The 10,367-nt window shown below is 41.4% G+C and overlaps 1 non-coding gene and 1 pseudogene across 1 annotated transcript; both read left to right on the top strand.

Annotated features, from left to right (window-relative positions):
- The first annotated feature begins 4,637 nt into the window (after window positions 1–4,637).
- LOC125633086 (small nucleolar RNA U3) lies at window positions 4,638–4,844 on the top strand. The gene has a single exon (XR_007355477.1). It is a non-coding gene; the product is annotated as a small nucleolar RNA U3 (small nucleolar RNA).
- Window positions 4,845–8,156: 3,312 nt separating this feature from the next.
- On the top strand, window positions 8,157–8,347 carry LOC125633089 (small nucleolar RNA U3; annotated as a pseudogene).
- Window positions 8,348–10,367: the final 2,020 nt, after the last annotated feature.

Genomic DNA, 10,367 nt, shown 5'->3' with positions numbered 1-10,367 from the left:
TTATACCCACAATTGCCCAGTTTTTAATAGACAATGAACTCTGAGGAGTGGTCAGGTATACATGAAGTATGTGGAATAAGCAGGAAGGACTAGAAATGCTAGTGAATAAACACAACCATAACATAGTTGGCATGACAGAGACTTTGTGGTATAGTCCACATGACTGGAATATTGGTAAAGAAGGGTACAGCTTGCTCAGGAAGGATAGACAGGAAAAAGGGAGGAGGAGTTCTTTACATCAAAGATGTATATACTTGGACTGCAGTTCAGAGGGAAATAGAAGAAAGACTTGTTGAAAGTCACTGGGTAAGGATAAAAGAGGGAAAAAAAGGTGACGTCATGGCAGGGGTCTACTGCAGACCACCTAACCAGGAAAAAAAGATGGATGAGGTTTTTTTTAAAACAACAAAATCATCCAAACCACAGGACTTGATGGTGATGGGGGACCTCAGCTTCACAGACATCTGTTAGGAAAATAACACAGTAGGGCACAGATTATCCAACAAATTCTTGGAATGTATTGGAAACTTCTTTTATTTCTGAAGGTGGGAAAAGCTACTGGGGGAGAGACTGTTCTAAATCTAATTTTAACAAATAGAGAGGAAGTAGTTGAGAATTGCAAAGTGGAAGGCAGCTTGGGTAAAAGATCATGGAATGATGAGTTCATGATTGTAAGGAATGGTAGGAGAGAAAACAGCACAGAAAGATAATGGATTTCAAGAAGGCAGACTTTAGCAAACTAATGGAGTTGGTAGGTAAGATCCCATGGGAAGCAAGTCTAAGGGGAAAAAGAGATTTGGCAATTTTTCAAAGAGTCATTATTAAGGCTACAAGAGCAAACTACTCCATTGTATAGGAAACATAGGAAGTATGGCAAGAGATCACCCTGGCTTAACTAGGAGATCTTCAATGATCTGAAACTCAAAAAAAAAAAAAAAAAAAAAAAAAAACTCCTACAAAAAGTGGGAAATAGATCAAATTACAAAGGATGAATGTAAACAAACAATACAAGCATATAGGGACAATCTGAAAGGCCAAGGCACAAAATGGGCTTAAACTAGCTAGAAACATAAAGGGTAACATGAAAACATTTTACAAATACATTAGAAGCAATAGGAAGACCAAGGACAAAGGTAGGCCCATTACTCAATGAAGGGGTGCTGGGGGGGGGGGGAGGGAAGGTGGAAAACAATAACAGAAAACTTGGAGATGGGAGAAGTGCCAAACATCACAACAAATCCTGCATCTTGGCAAGGGGGTTGACTAGATGATCCTTGAAGTCCCTTCTAAATCTATGACTTTTGTTTCAGTTTTCACCAAAGATTTTAGTAGCAATTGGATGTCTAACACAGCAAACACCAGTGAAAATGTGGTTGGATCCGAGGCTAAAATAGGGAAATAACAAATTAAAAATGACTTAGAAAAGTTAGATGTCTTCAGCTCACCAGGACCTAATGAAATACATCCTAGAATGCTCAAGGAGCTGACTGAGGAGATATCTGATCCATTAATGATTATCTTTGAAAACTCATAGAAGATGGGAAACATTCCAGACGACTGGAAAAGGGCAAATATAGTGCCAATCTATAAAAAAAGAAAATAAGGACAAACCAGGGAATTACAGACCTGTCAGCTTAACTTCAGTACCCAGAAAGATAATGGAGCAAAAAATCAAGCAATCAATTTGCAAACACCTAGAAGATAATAAGATAAGTAACAGTCAGCATGGATTTATCAAGAACAAATAGAGTAAAACCAACCTAATAGCTTTCTTTGACAAGGTAACACGCCAGTGGCAGGGGGCAAGCGATAGATATAGTATATCTTGACTTTAGTAAGGCTTTTGATAACTGTCTCGCATGACCTTCTCATAAACAAACTAGGGAAATAGAACCTAGATGGGGCTACTATAAGGTGGATACATAACTGGTTGGAAAAAAATTGTCATAGAGCAGTTATCGGTGGTTTACTGTCAAACTGCAAAGGCATATCAAATGGGATCCCACAGGGATTGGTCCCATGTCTGGTTCTGTTCAATATCTTCATAAATTATTTAGATAATGGCCTATAAAGTTTGTGGATGAAACCAAGGGGTTGCAAGTGCTTTGGAGGACAGGATTAAAATTCAAAATGATCTGGACAAACTGGTGAAATGGTCTGAAGTAAACAGGATGAAAAGTACTCCATTTAGGAAGGGACAATCAATTTCACATATTCAAAATAGGAAATTACTGCATAGGAAGAAGTACTGTGGAAAGTAATCTGCTTTTATAGTGGATCACAAGTTAACTATGAGTCAACAGTGTAACACCATTGCAAAAAAGGGGAACATCATTCTGGGATGTATGAGCAGGAGTGCTGTAAGCAAAACCTGAGAAATAATTCTTCTGCTCTACTCCATGCCGATAAGGCCTCAACAGAAGTATTGTTTCCGGTTCTGGGCACCACATTTCAGGAAAGATGTGCACAAATTGGAGAAAGTCCAGAGAAGAGCAACAAAAATGATTAAAGCTCTTGAAAACATGATCTCTGGGGGCAGATTGAAAAAAAATGGGTTTGTTTAGTCTGGAAAAGAGAAGACCGAGAGGGGACATGTCAAGGTTCCTCCCCCACTCTGAACGCTAGGGTACAGATGTGGGGACCTGCATGAAAACCTCCTAAGCTTATCTTTACCAGCTTAGGTCAAAAAGTTCCCCAAGGTACAAAATATTCCACCCTTTGTCCTTGGATTGGCCGCTACCACCACCAAACAAATACTGGTTATTGGGGAAGAGCTGTTTGGAAACGTCTTTCCCCCCAAATACTTTCCAAAACCTTGCACCCCACTTCCTGGACAAGGTTTGGTAAAAAGCCTCACCAATTTGCCTAGGTGACTACAGACCCAGACCCTTGGATCTTAAGAACAATGAACAATCCTCCCAACACTTGCACCCCCCTTTTCCTGGGAAATGTTGGATAAAAAGCCTCACCAATTTGCATAGGTGACCACAGACCCAAACCCTTGGATCTGAGAACAATGAAAAAGCATTCAGTTTTCTTACAAGAAGACTTTTAATAAAAATAGGAGTAAAGAAATCCCCTCTGTAAAATCAGGATAGTAGATACCTTACAGGGTAATTAGATTCAAAACATAGAGAATCCCTCTAGGCAAAACCTTAAGTTACAAAAAAGATACACAGACAGAAATAGTTATTCTATTCAGCACAATTCTTTTCTCAGCCATTTAAAGAAATCATAATCTAACACGTACCTAGCTAGATTACTTACTAAAAGTTCTAAACTCCTTTCCTGGTCTATCCCCGGCAAAGGCAGCATAAAGACAGATGCACAGACCCTTTGTTTCTCTCCCTCCTCCCAGCTTTTGAAAGTATCTTGTCTCCTCATTGGTCATTTTGGTCAGGTGCCAGCGAGGTTACCTTTAGCTTCTTAACCCTTTACAGGTGAGAGGAGTTTTCCTCTGACCAGGAGGGATTTTAAAGGGGTTTACTCTTCCCTTTATATTTATGACAGGACATAATAACAGTTTTCAAGAACATAAAAGGTTCTTACAAGAAGGAGGGCAAAAAAATGTTCTTGTTAACATCTGAGGATAGGACAAAAAATGAAGAGGTTAAATTGCAGCAAGGGCAGTTTTGGTTGCACATTAGGAAAAACTTCCTAACTTCAGGGTAGTTAAGAGCTGGAATAAATTGCCTATGGAGGTTTTTAAGAGCAGGTTAGACAAACACCTGTCAGAGATAGTCTAAAAAATAGGTTTCAGAGTAGCAGCCGTGTTAGTCTGTATCCGCAAAAAGAAAAGGAGTACTTGTGACACCTTAGAGACTAACCAATTTATCTGAGCATAAAAATATGGAAATTCGTGAAGCATTCCATATTTTTATGCTAAAATAAATTTGTTAGTCTGTAAGGTGCCACAAGTCCTCCTTTTCTTTTTTCTAAATAATAGTTAGTCCTGCCTTGAGTGCAGGGCACTGGACTAGAAGACCTCTTGAGGTCAATTCCAATCATATGATTCTATGTGAATCCTTCCACCAATTGCACAAAAACTTCTTACAGGAATAAACCACTGTAGCAACATGGAGGGTTGTTTGGTAGCTGAAGGATATGCAAAGGAAAATGAGAGGAGGGGGTTGTGACAGATTCACTGTCTTCCACCCTGCATCTGGGATGTTTAAGGGGTGTGGAGGCCCCAAGACTGGCCCTCAGGTTCAGGAACCATCCCTCATGGTGATCCTGGCTCCCCATGGCTGACTTCCTCCATTATGGTCACTGGTGCCAAAGAAACATGCCCTGGGTGTCCAAAACTGTGTAGGTTATAGTTTCTAGAGAGTTCTTGGCTTAGCCAGCTAGAGGATTGTTGTCTTAGGCATTGCAGAGAAGGGAGCAGGGAGAAGATTGGTGGAGTGGCCTGCCTGTGCCTTCAGTTTATGCAAATGAAAGGGGATGGCTACTTTGAGCCACTTTGCTTGAGGGGCAGCCTATGGAAGGGGGCCATGGAGGGCAGAGTTGAGAGCCAGGATCTGCTCACCTGGGGCTTCTTATAGTGTTCTCTGTCTCGTGAAGGCCAAATTGTAGCAACCAGCAGTTAGAGGAGAATGTGCTGGAATGGTCTGTGACTGGCAGGGTGGGTGTTGGTTAAGACTATGCTTTCAGGGGGTCATTTCTCTAGTTGGTGACTGGAGAAGGGTGGCTGTAAAAGCCTGGTCTTGCTAACCACAATGAGGAGCTGTAGTGTTTCTTTCTGAGCATGATTGTGGTAAAAAATGCTATTCTGTGACAGCTACTTTCTGCTGTAGACGAATGTCTTGCTTTTTTTCAGGAGAAGGGAGCTCAGTCTGAGTGGTTAGCTTTGAGCTTATTGTGCTGGGTGTGTGAAAAAGAGTTTGGGTGTGGGTGCTGGGATCTGTACTGCTTGTGGGTTAGGTGTGCTGAGTCCCCTGCAATGAAATGCTCTGTTTGCTCTCAGGTACTGTGTGAGTCAGCTGTGTTTTTCAATAGTTTTTAGGAAAGGGCTTTCTTTGTATGCGTACTGTCTCTTTTATGTTTTTGCTCCAAACTCTAGTCAACAGGTTTACCATAGAAAGATTGTGTTTATTCTCTTGTTTGTTCTGCTTCATAGCTATTTCTGTTCCTTTGCTAAATCTGACAGATTGTCTCTTTGTGGTACCCTGTCGATTGTCCTCCATACTGGAATGAATGGATGATTCTTCACTGCTAACACCACTGGATCCACTGATGCCTGGGAAGTTTTTGTTTGTTCCCACTGGTATTTCTAAGATCAGGAGAACAGCAACCAGCATTCCCACCATTCACACTCTCTGAGGAGCATAGCACACATCACTAACTCTAGGTTACACACTGCTGAGTGACTTTCACCCAGGTGAAAAGTGATTAGAAATTTTGGTGACATTTATCTGGACTCTGGTCCAGGTCAAAGGAAAGCCTCTGGTATATATCCTGGCTTTTAAGTAGAATCCCATGCTTTCTTTTTTTATTTGTAAAAAAAAAATCCGGGACTTTTTCAGTTTATTTTCCAACAATTAAACCTGGGATGAAATCATGTTAAAAATTAAAAAAATAAGAAAAACATGAAAAATCAGGGGGGAGGGAAAGAAAGAAAAAAGCTTTTGTAATATACACATTTTACTACAGTATAATTGAAACTTCTTTTTTTAATGCACTAAATATATTTTGTCTGTCTCAGAGCTGGTAGTTTTTTTTCAAAAGTTCTGGTTTGTATATACGCACAAAGTATCTTCAAAGTATCTTCAAAGTATCCTCTTGCTGGCTTAGAGGTCATCCAACTTTGAAAATAAGTGCTCTGCATCAATAGATCCAGTGGGTAAACTCAAAGCTCACCGTGCCACTTAGCTGAAGTTGGGCAGTGTGTCTTGATGACTGTTCCAAAAAGCCAGCACATCCAGTTTCGCATTGTCGGGGTTAGGCAAGTTCATATAAGTAGTAAATTCCCTTTTCAGATTTGAAACTTCATCTTTAGTGGCAAATAGTTGAGCCACTCTGGCGTAATGGTCATAGTCTACTGCCAAATTCAGTTTGAGGAAGGGGGTGAAACACCTGGATGACATTCCAAAAAGAATATTCAGCAGTCCCTCGGCCCGTGCCGCTTTCAGCAGCTCCCATTGGCCTGGAGCAGTGAACCATGGCCACTGGAAGCCACGATCGGCCGAACCTGCGGACGCGGCAGGTAAACAAACTGGCCCGGCCCGCCAGGGGCTTTCCCTGCACAAAGAGCGGAACAAGTTTGGGAACCATTGGTCTAGGAGATGCATTAGCACAGTCCTCGCATTATTTACATGGCTGGCAGCAAAGTACAAGCTCATCCACCAATGTGGCAAAACAGGGGAGGGTAATCAGAAGTTGGCTCTGTACTCATCTCGCACTGTGTAAAACAAAGCCTTCAACTTGTTCACATGCTTGAAAATGGCCCTGAATCCAATGATGCAAAAATTCACTTCTTTCATTTCTTCTGTAACAGTAGCTGCTGACAGCACAGCATTGAGCAGGACAGGTAATACGTAGCAGCTCTGGTTTCTGATTGAGTTTAATCTCCTGTGTAAATTTAGCCATGTTGGAAGCAGAATCAATGTTAGTTGTGGCCCCATTTTCCCAAGTTAGTTGATACATCTCAAACAGGTCAGTTTTTCCTGTGTCGACAAAATCAGTGTCAGCAGAGGGGATGAATATCACCTCAGCACAAAACAATGCAGATTTATTCACTTTGAAATAAAGAAACAAAAACAAAAGGCCAAGAATCGGACAGTTGAAAGCATCAGGAGACTAATAAAAAATCAGACTATACACCACATTTCCAGCAATTCGTTCTATCATTTTAGCTACTAAAGCATTGTCATTTTATTTCAGATACTTACGAGTGAAGTTGTCTGCATTAGGAAGGGTTTTTGCTGCTGGACAGTATTGTCACATAAAGTCACTAATAGGCTCCTCTGCAATTAATAGTGAGTGTCCAGCAAAACAAAGAGCACACACAAATTCATGGCTATATTCTCTCTTTCATTAATGCCCTGGTGAAAGCTCCTGATACTGACTGTTTATCCCAAAGCTCACTTTCTTCTTTAAGCTTCTTGTGTTGCTTGCTTTTTATTCCGTCAGCGTGAGTACTGATCTCAATGCTGGAGTACTTGCAGCACAATGGATCCTCTTCACTTCTGTCTTTACTTTTCTTGAAAATTTCTATGTGCTGATTTTCTTGCTGATATTCAGGCAGAGATTTGTGGTTTTGTTCCATGTTTACCTTTTTATCTTATCTTTATCTGTGGAGGATTGATTAAATTCAGTGCCACACTAAATAGATGCAAAGAAAATAGGTGGGCAGCATTTCCTTGTGAGCCAATCATAGCGTGATATTAATATTGTTTGATTTTTTTCTGACCTCCGCTGTGTGTGTGTTCTGTATTTTACACTGCAAGACTGCTTCTATCTCAGAGCTTCAGGACACAACAATCGCGTAAAGCATTAGTGTTTAACAAAAATAAATACCCCAAAAATATTGAGTGGCTTGATAAATGGGTGTAAATCAGTAAAATCTGAACTCCTTTAATTAAAAAACCTGGTAACTTATCAGTGAATATCAATAAAAACTAAAAAACAGAACACTACTTTTGAGTCAAAGCTTCTGGGGTGGGTCCCAAAAAAATTCTCCAGGGGGTTCCTGCTCCCTGGAGAATGATGAGACTGGGCCTCAGGTTCAGGAAACACCCCTTGTTGGAGAGCCTGGCTCCCCATGGCTGACTTCCTCCATTATGGTCACTGGTGCCAAAGAAACATGCTCCGGGTATCCAAAACTGTGTAGGTTATAGTTTCTAGAGAGCTCTTGGCTTGGCCAGCTAGAGGATTGTTGTCTTAGGCTCGGCGGAGCAGGGAGAAGGAGAAGATTGGTGGAGTGGCCTGTCTGTGTCTTCAGTTTATGCAAATGAAAGGGGATGGCTACTTTGAGCAGCTTTGCTTTGAGAGGCAGCCTATGGAAGGGGGCCATGGAGGGCAGAGTTGAGAGCCAGAATCTGCTCATGTTGGGCTTCTCATAGTGCTCTCTGTCTTGTGTAGACCAAATTGTAGCAACCAGCAGTTAGAGGAGAATGTGCTGGAATGGTCTGTGACTGGCAGGGTGTTTGTTGGCTAAGGCTGTGCTTTCTGGGGTCATTTCTGTAGTTGGTGAGTAGAGAAGGGTAGGTGTTAAAGGCTAGTTTTACTAACCTTGATGAGGAGCTGTAGTGTTTCCTTCTGAGCATAAGAGTGGTAGAAAGCACTGTTCTGTAGTAGCTGTTTTCTGCTGTAGAAGAGCAGAAGAAGAGAACGCAGTCTGAGTGGTTAGCTTTGAGTGTGTTCTGCTGTGTGTGTGGAAAAGTGCTTGGGTGTAGTTGCTGGGAGCTGTGCTGCTTTTGAATTTGGTGTGCTGAGCCTCCAGTGGTGAGATGCTGTCAGTTTTCAGCTCCCATATGATTGGGCTTTGTTTTTCATTAGGCTTTAAAAAGGGCTTTCTTTGCATGCTTACTGTGTCTCCATTATGTCTTTGAATCCATTTTCTGCAGTCAGCAGGTTTACCATAAAAAGATTGTCTTTTTTGTTTTGCTTTATCTTCATAGCTATTTCTGTCCCTCCCCTGTCTGACGGTTAGTGTCCGCATGGCACCTGTTGATTTTTCTCCACACTGGGATGAATTTATGATGCTTCCCTGCTAACACCACTGGAGCCACTGATGCTTGGGAAGATTTTGTCTGTTTCCTCCTGACATTTCAGAGGTCAGGAGGACAGCACCCAGCATTCCCATCATTCACTCTCTCTGAGGAGCCCAGAACACATCACCAACTCTAGATTACACACTGACGAGCGACGTCCATCCAGGCAAATAGGGATTAGACATTTTGATGGGGTTTATCTGGACTCTGGTCTGGTTCAAAGGCAAGCCTATGGCTATATATCCTTGCTTTTTTGGAGCAGTTTCCCAGGGTGGGAGGGTTTCCATGCCTCATCTCACATCTGCCCATCATGTCCAGCTACTTGGGCCGGGTGAGGGCAGAGGGATGTTGCCCTAAAACCTGAACATGCAACATGAATGCCCAAGCTGTTGCTCGACGAGTTGGTACAGTAGCAGTCTCCAAAAGGTATACAGTGCTGACTTTTCCAAACACTGACCTTAATGTGGGTCATTCCTCAGCTATCGATTCTGAATTAAAGGAAAATGGCCAGCACTTGGCAGGAGCAAGCTGAGGTATTAGTTAATTAAATTCCTTGTAGTTTTTCCTTTCATGATCATGCTAAATCCAGGGATAAATTGTTTGGCAACAGCTTTGGCTACTACTGTTCTTCCAACCCTTGCTTTTAAGCTTGAGATTAAACATACTTAAATATGGAAATCACCAGCTGAGGCCTGGCAGATTTTATGTATTTCTTAGAAAAGAGCCAAACATTAATTGATAATACAATGCACTTTCATTTACGTTTGAATAATAAAGCAATGTGATCACTGTTCAGAGCTCAGCCCTTAGCCAGTTCCATCTATTATTCATGGTTTCAAACTATAATAAAGATACATACTTAATATCTGTTTTCCAATTAAAGTTTATGGCTGGAGCTTGATGATGGCTGTATTTTTTGGCAGTTCTTTTTAATTTTCTTCAAATGGTTCCCTGGGAGTTCAAACATAAAGACACTTAGTGTTTTAAAAAAAGTGATGTTGTATTTTGTGGCTGAAATGGTATATATGAACATATGTGGAAATTGTCACATATGGTGGCTAAAGGTAGGCACTTAAATAGATATCTGGGCACCTGAGCCAAAGTAGCTTGACTTTCCAGTGGTGCTGAGCAGCCACAGTTCCCACTGACACTGTTGGGAATTGGATGCATCTTAGATAAGTAGCTTAATTTTTCAGATGTTGAGCATCTGGGGCTCACAACAATTGGAGTGGGAATTGTGGGTCCTCCGTACTGCTGAAAATCAAACTACTTTTATTTATTATCTGCAGGGCCTAGAAGGCCCAGTTATGGGCCAGATGCATAAACATGGATTTACGTGCCTAACTTTAGCCAAGAGTTGACAATTCTGGCTGTATAAATAAAATGAAAATTTTGCCCATAAAATATATTTGGTGTTAGGATACAACAGGTGGATGAGGTGGTGTCCCATTTAAGTTTATGTGGAGGCTAGCATTTACAATCAGACTAACATCCCTCTGCTTCACACTTTTAATGATTGGGGTGTGGGCCACTAAATGAGACAGGTCTGATTATGTCTTAGGAAGAATTATGCAGCTGAGACCATTGGGTTTCTGATCAGCCCCAATATTTGATATTTGAGTGGGTAATCTCTCCCTGTTAACAAGGGCATTG

The sequence above is a fragment of the Caretta caretta genome, chromosome 2 (assembly GCF_965140235.1).
Source record: "Caretta caretta isolate rCarCar2 chromosome 2, rCarCar1.hap1, whole genome shotgun sequence".
NCBI classification, from domain to species: domain Eukaryota; kingdom Metazoa; phylum Chordata; order Testudines; family Cheloniidae; genus Caretta; species Caretta caretta.
This window is presented reverse-complemented; position numbering and strand designations above follow the sequence as displayed.